Genomic DNA, 8,550 nt, shown 5'->3' with positions numbered 1-8,550 from the left:
TCATTTATATACTTTCTCATGACAAAATCACCTTTACCAATAAACATGACAATTGTTCTTCAGCTAACATAAATTTTAACATACTTGAGGAACTCTACCAAGTTCAGCGTATTATGCATACAGGACTTCTTCATTTTTCATGTTAAAAAATAAGCTAAATCAGGCTCTGATACCAATTTTGTAGCACCCCAAACCCGATCTAATGAATCGAATTCAAATATTGGATGTTACCACTCTAATAAATAAGTAACTTAACTCTACTTACACAAATTACAATCAATTTGAACTACTTAATTACAAGACTTCATAATATAGTACATGAGTATAAACTTTGAAGAATTTCGGTTGTAACACATAGGGAATTTGATTACAAGTATGATGTTCTGGTCTGATATAGTTATCCCAATTTAAGGGTTTTTATATGCCAAATAAACTCGACCACACCATCAAAGCTTGCTCTATATGCATAATAATCTGATACGCTGCTCCTTAGGCATAGTCCTGGCATCATTCCCTTAGGCACAGCCTTACATTCAACTTGAAATAGAAAACACAATTCATGTAATAATCATTTATACCTTAGTCATTGATTTTCATAAACGAGCAAATAGTCCATCACCATTAGCTCATTTTCTTGAAATCCTTAGTTGTTTGTTACTAGGAACAGTTTACCATTAACGAAACATAATCCTTTCTTCTATCTATTATATCATAGTCAATTTTCCTTAACATTTTTTCATCAGTGGCTTCATCTTTTCAAAACTTCTTCCTTTCATACTCATACTCATTTTAATCACGATTCCCTTACTCAATGCCCTTTGCAAAACAAAGTTTGAATTTGCTTTCATTACCTTATCTTTCTACGACTACCCTTTCTTCTTATTCTTCATTGATAGATGCCTTTCATTGAATGATCAGAAGTAGCCTTTGCTCAGGTTTGTTCATTAATTTTACTTAACCCATACTTTGAATTCACCATATGCTCTAGCGCATTCCAGTTTCTCTATTCTTATCTTAAGACCATGCAGGTTACTCTATAATATTTTATATGAAGCTTGACACAAAGGAAGCTCATTAGAATATCTCATCGAAGGTGTATCATGATATGCCACAGGGGATTTTCCTTCTAATTTCATTACAATTATCGTTCCTTCAGAATTCAACATGAATACCATTTCCTTCTCTTAGGGTCCGCCATAAAAGTATTTCCTTTAAATGGTCACCACAGAGGCCATTCTTTAAAGTGCGCCACAAAGGCATTCCCTTCATAGATTGCCATAAAGGCTTCTTTTCTGGAGTATTCACAATCAGGATTAGCCTAAACTAACATTTTGTAAGGTTTGCCCCTCATCGTCCTAGGTTACACAGAGAACCCCCTTAGGGCAATCACCTTCCTTTAATTATTTTCCACATGATGCCATAGCCCAACTAAGGTCTTCAACAATATAGTGCCATGGCCATGGACTCTCTTTCAGAGATTTATATCGGATATCTTGTTTTTAGTCTCAACGGACCCTTTTAGACGACTCTGTGGAGACAAACACACACTCATCATGCTCAGACCCATTCTCATCAGAACATTTCAAATAGTATACAACTAAGATGCATATACATAATCCAGACATCTAGGTGCAACCATACTTCATATACACTTACTTGAACTCCTCAGATCTATACCAAGTATGCATATCATTCTCAACAAACATTGAGTGTGTAACCTCAAGGATCAGAACATCATCTTTCAGCCACTCTCTTACAAATCTACAAGTACCATCATCATACAAACAAGAGTCAGCATAAAGACTCACCTAATTCTCTCCTACTGCAATTCAAAGCTCCAAATCTAGACTTCCATTGTGCAATCAGCAACTACTACTACTACTATAGAAAAAGGAAGCTCATCAAGATGTATTCATATACCCTTTTCCTATCATTTTTAACAATGGAAATCCTCAAGAAGGGTCCTTTTATACTTATCTTATTGATTTACCAAGTCTGTAACAACCCGTTTTAGTGAAATCATAATAGTGGTTTCGTGATCACGAATCTGATGAGTAAATTATTATTTTAATGTTTACGGGATGTCAGAATGTTCGTATTAAAATTTCATTAAGAAATTTTGATATTTGCATGCTTAATTAAGTGAAAAGGATTAAATCGTTAAAAAATAAAAAAGTAGAGTTCGATTAGTTAAAGGTATCAATTAACTATGAAACTCTAAAGTGAATGGATTTAATTGGCAATTATACCATTTAAAATGTTAATGGACTTTTATGACATAAAAATTAAGTGATTTTAATGTTAATAGGTAAGGTTAAATAAGTAATTTAATAATTAAGTTAATGTAAAATATGAAAAACAATTGTATCATCTTCTTTAGTAAATTTAGTCACCGAAATTAGAAGAAGAAAAATCCATAGATAGGGTTCTTTTATTTGGCCAAGCTCTCCTATTGCATGTAAGTGGTTTTTGAGTTCATTTTTAATAATTTTTATGTTTTCAGGATTGTTGTAACTTTCAAATGTGGACTAAATTGAAAAATAAAAGTATTAAATGGATTGAATTTTTCTATTTAAATCAAGATAGACCATGTACGGGTTTAGATTGAGGAAAAGCTAAAGCCTCAGATTAGTTGACTTCGTTTCTACACTCTAGTCATCATGGTAAGTCCATAGAGTTTTAATATGTATACGACTTTATATTTTTGTACTTATATTGTGATGCTTTAATTATTATGTTTTTAGAAGAATATTGTTGAATTGCACATTCGTGCCCTTGTTTGTACTTCGGTGCCCCTGAATTGCACATACGTACCACTGTTTGTACTTTAGTACCCCTAAATGCACTTTTGTGCCCCTGATTACGCTCCAGTATCTTTGAATCAAATAGTATATGAATCGTATTTAATTAATTTAGATTAAATGATATAACATGTTCTTACTAAGCTCTATAAGTTTATCCGTTCTTGTGGATTGTTTTGTATATCATCGTCGCTGACATTTTGGGATGGATCAAACCAATGGCTCACACTATCCATTATAGTTGATAGTTTTTGTATCTTTTATGGTAGTGGCATGTATAAACTTAGGTAGTTGAAACTGTGGTTGGAATGCATTGGATGTTTTAAAATGATCTTTTGATGAATATGTAACTAGTAGTTAAATGTGTTTGTAATTTGGTTTCATGTATGCATAATAGGTTATAATGTTTGTTTTATAAGATACTTTTTGTCACTTTTGATTATAGGTGTGAATGACTTAATGGTATGTTTTAAATTGGTATCTTAATGGCTAAGATATGGCATGTTTTGAAAAGTATTGAATTAGATCTTCATGTTTGAAAGTAGGTAAATTTGACATGTTTAAGTAAATTTTAATGGTTTTTTTTAAGTGACTTTGAATGGCATATTGGTTAGTTAAAATAAGACTTTTGGAATGACTTATATATGCATATTTTAGGTATGTTCTGATGCTTTGTAAGAGTGCACCAATTATTCAAATGATTATGCATGTTATGGTGTTGAGAATGACTTGTTTTTGGTGCATTTTAGGTCTACATGGCTAGAGACATGGGTGTGTGACTCAGCCGTATGTAACACACGGCCTGGCGACACGGCCATATGTCTCTTGAAGGTTCCTTTACAAACAAGTTAGTGAATTACAAGGTCTAGCACACGGCCTGGCACATGGCCGTGTGGTTTTATTTTGAGAGTTACACAGTCTGGCACATGGGCGTGTGACACTGCCGTGTAACCCTACTCAGAGAGTTACATGAGTGATGACATAGGCTGGGACACGATCGTGTGTCCCTAGTTCGATTGTTACACATCCTAAGACACGAGTGTGTTTTTCAATCGTGTGAGGCACATGGCCGTGTGACCTCTGTATCTAGGTTTTCGCAACTTTTTCTTAAACTTTCCAAATGATTTCAGTTTATTCCCAATTTGTTTCTAAGGTATATTTAAAGCCTTGATGTCTCGATTTAGGGACAATATGTATGTAAATGAATGGTTATTAATATGTTAATGATAATGTATGAAATGTATGTTTAAATGTTTTATTTGTACGGTAATACTCCGTAACCCAATACGGGTTAGGGGCATTACAAAGTCCAACAAATTTACTCTTCACAACACAGTATGTAGAGTCATAAGCCTTACCTTGACGTGGTGTAATCACTGGTAAAGATCCAAATTTTCAACTTTAGCTTAAGAGAGAGAAATAAATAATTTGAGTTCCTTTAGGTATAGGCAGAAATACTTCTTGAAGAAGGAAGATGAAAAACTCCCTCTTTTTAGACCTAAATGTCTATATATATAACCCAAGCTCTTATTAGAACCTACCACGTGTCACACACTTTCAAAACTACCTTTATAAATGATTTATATTTGTAAATAGAAATCCACTATTTTTATATTCCTGGTTCATCCCTTTGCTCATTTCTAACTATATCATTAGAATGTAACTAACACAACAATGTAAAAGCGTACAATACCTTTGGAAGAAATCCCCAACACACTTACAAAATCTCTTCTTCTTTACAACTTAATACATTCTGAGAATGATCCTCACTTAACAATTCGATACATACTATGCTCCCGATCTATACGCTAGAACAACAATTGGGTAGATAGCACTATGCTACTCAGGTTACTTTCTGTTACTCTCCAAATTCAGAACCTGCCAAAAACTGAGTATTAAAAAGTTTATTTGATTTAATATGAATTTGATTAAGAATTCAAACTATGAAACGAAAAATAATTTTGGGTATTAATTTGAAATGGGATGTATTACGGGTAAATAGCTTGTATGATATGATTAAGATAGTGAATTAATTAAATGATTTTTATTTTATGAATGATAATGAAATGTTGAATTAAGCGAATTGAAATGTTATATGATTGAGTTAATATATAGTATGATAAATGTTGAACTCACCTTTTTGATATGTGGTTTTCCATGATAGGCAAACTTTAACAAGCTAAGTAGCATGTAGTGTATAATTATAACCGGAGGTAAGTTATTTGGTTTTAATACCTATAAACTTATTAAGCAAATGTAATGCTTACTCCATTGTTTCCTTATTCCTTATAGTGTCAACTTGCGAAACGTGTCAGGCATATCATTGAGAAACTCACACTATCTTGGCATTGATTCTGTAGTCTTTTGACCATATTAAGGCTTGGTTTTGTGTGGCATGTACTTAGGAGTTGTTTTGGTTTAATTATATAGTGGTATGACTTGGAATCCTTGTTGGTGTGATTATGGCAAAGAATATGCTTGTTGAAAAAATATGCAATAGTAAATGGTTTAATTGTGTATTTGGTATTTGAAATGACATTTTAAGTATGCAATTATGTAGGTAATATGATGTCATGATATGAATTAGTTGGTTTGAAACAGAGGTATATAATATTTAGCATGTACCTAAGAGAGTTATGTGATTGTATATGTTATGCTTTGAATGATCTAGCATTTTAAATGTTATGTGAATATGTATATAACTATAAGTTTGGTAATGATCTTGGTATTTGGAAATCTTTTTTGATTGCTTAGTTATGTATGTTATAGTACTTATGTGGTGATAAGGAAATATGTTTAAAATATTCTTAGTAAATGAATGATATGTATATGATAGGCTTGAATGAATTTGGTAAGGTATTGTACATGCTTGAATGATTGATATTGAATCATTATTATAAGGTGTTGATAAACCGCAATTTATACATATTTTTATCCCATGCTTAGCACATTTATGGATGATTTCTCCTTAGATTTGGTGAATTCGATGCTCCTAATCCTTTAATTTCATGTTTTATACTTAGGTGAGCATAGGAGAGTAAAAAGAGTGAGAAACGGGCCAAAAAACGGAGAAAATGGGTCAACATGGGAAATCAACACGGCCTGGACTTCCTCACACGAGTAGTTCACATGCCCGTGTCCATTCAACAAACTTGAACACGGGTTGAAGAAATCGAACACGGGCATGTCACATGGGGGTGTCCCTGTTGAGCTCAAATCTAGTTCTATTCTGAAAAGGCCACTCTTGAGGGTTTTGAAGCATTCTAAACCCTATATAAACACCCCAAGAGGTACCTGAATGACATATACAGAGTAGGAGGTAAGGAATTACTTGAAGAAAGCCGATTGATCAATCTCAGAAGTCGGATTCACCTTCAAGACTGAAGATCTCCCTTCAATTCCCTTCAAGAATTCTTGGGTTTTCTTTGTGTTTTGTTATCATTATTCTTTTAAGATGTTTTCTTTCATAAATATGAATTAAACCCCCTAAATACCTAAGGGGAATGAAACATAAGACGGATCTTATTATTATCTGAATTATATGATAAATATTTGACTTGTTCTTAATTATGAGTTCTTAATTCTTGCTTTAATATTCCAGGATATTGATTCAAGTATTGATGTGCTTATTCAGAGGAGCAAAAGTCCCTGAGTAGATCTAACATAATTAAGTGGAGTTGATTGCACGCCTAGAGATAGGGTGACATAATTTTACCGGATTAGGGTGAAACTTAATAAGGGAGTCCATCGATCGAGTTAATGCAACACTAGGGGTTTTAATTAGAAAGAGATTTCAATTAATCAACCTAGGGTTAAATGTTGCTAGTCTCGAGAGAGATAATAATATAACTTAGGGATTTCTACGGATCAAGTCAGATGAATAAATCGTCTGATTCAGAGTCAATAACAAGTGAAGTCTAGGTGGATTTTTCCCTTAGGTATTGTCCAAACCATTCAGTTTTCCCAAAAGTTATTTCCCCAATTTACTTTCTGTGCATTCTTAGTTTAGTAATAGTTTAGATAAAACAAACCCCTTTATTTTTAGGCTAGATAATAAAAAGAAAGTTAATACTAGTACTTTTAGTTCCTTTGGGTTCGACATCCCGGTCTTGCCATAAGCTATACTACTGTTCGATAAGTTGCGCTTGCTTTTGTCGTGATAATAGTTAGTTTTTAAGAACGGACATTCATAAATTATAAAACTTATCATGATTTACATCACATCAAGTTTTTGGCGCCGTTGCCTGGGAACTAAGATATTAGGAACACTCGATTTTTATTACTTTAGCCATTTTACTTTTATTGCAATTTAAATTTTTATTTTTTTTCTAATTTTTCGTTTATTTCCTTCTGGTAGGTTTTTATAGTTTATGACTAGAAAAAACCCGTCAGGACCATTACTTTTTGATAGTGAGATTGAACACACAGCTCGCAGAAACCGAAGAGAAATAAGGCGAAGCTTAAGATACATAGAGGAAGGGTAAGAGGACGATATTCACACCACAGTGGAGGAGATGGCTGAAAATTAGGAAAACCCGCTACCTCCTGCGATAGCTGCTGACCCAGTAAATCAGAATCTTGCTCCACGCACTATGTATGATTATACTAAACCTACTTTAACAGGAACTGAGTCAAGTATAGTTAGGCCTGCTATTGCTGCAAATAATTTTGAACTGAAAACTAACACAATTCAAATGATCCAACAGTTTGTTCAGTTTGATGGTTTGCAGGACGAGGGCCCAAACACTCATTTGGAAAATTTCTTAGAGTTTTGCAACACTTTTAAGATCAATGGCAGTTCTGATGATGCCATTCGCCTTCGGTTGTTTCCCTTTTCATTGAGGAACAAAGCTAAACAGTGGTTGAACTCATTACCACGAGGGTCAATCACTACTTGGGAACAAATGACTGAAAATTTTTTACTTAAATATTTTTCGCCGACTAAAACGGCCAAATTAAGGAATGACATCTCTTCTTTTGTGCAGATGGATCTAGAAGGCCTGAATCTTTCGACTAGATAGATGATTGATGCAGCTACTGGTGGGACTATCAATAATAAGACACCTGAGGAGGCTTATGAATTTATAGAGGAGATGTCATTGAATAACTATCAGTGGCAAGTCATGAGAACAAAACCGAAAAAAACAGCCCGTGTTTTCAACCTCGATGCGATTACTATGCTATCTAACCAAGTAGAACTTTTAAATAAAAAGATTGACGGTTTATGTGGTTTTACTCAGGTACATCCAGTGATGAGATACGATTCTAATAGCGGAGGAGCACACACAAAATATCAACCTTTCAATCCAAGCACCGAGGAGGAACAAGTCCAATATATGGTTAACAATAATTCTAGATCTCAAAATAACCCATATAGTAACACATATAATGCAGGTTGGAGGAACCATCCCAACTTCTCGTGGGGTGGTCAAGGGAATCAAAGGCCATAACATCCTCCGGGTTTTCAACAACCACCTTACCAACAAGAAAAGAAGCCGAACCTTGAGGAGATGCTAGCAAAGTTTATCCCGGTGTCAAAAATTCACATTCAGAATACCGAAACAACACTTAAGAATCAACAAGCGTCGATCCAAGGGCTCGAAACTCAGATAGGCCAACTCGCCAGATTGATTTCTGAACAACCACAAGGTAGCCTGCCGAGTAACACTGAATCTAACCCAAGGGAACAGCTCAATGCAATTACCATTCAAGATAAGGAAGGGTTAGTTGAACCTGAACCAGAACCGAG

Source organism: Gossypium arboreum, chromosome 13 (genome assembly GCF_025698485.1).
Source record: "Gossypium arboreum isolate Shixiya-1 chromosome 13, ASM2569848v2, whole genome shotgun sequence".
In the NCBI taxonomy this organism is placed as follows: domain Eukaryota; kingdom Viridiplantae; phylum Streptophyta; class Magnoliopsida; order Malvales; family Malvaceae; genus Gossypium; species Gossypium arboreum.
The sequence above is the reverse complement of the archived record's forward strand: the minus strand, read 5'-3'. Positions refer to the sequence as shown.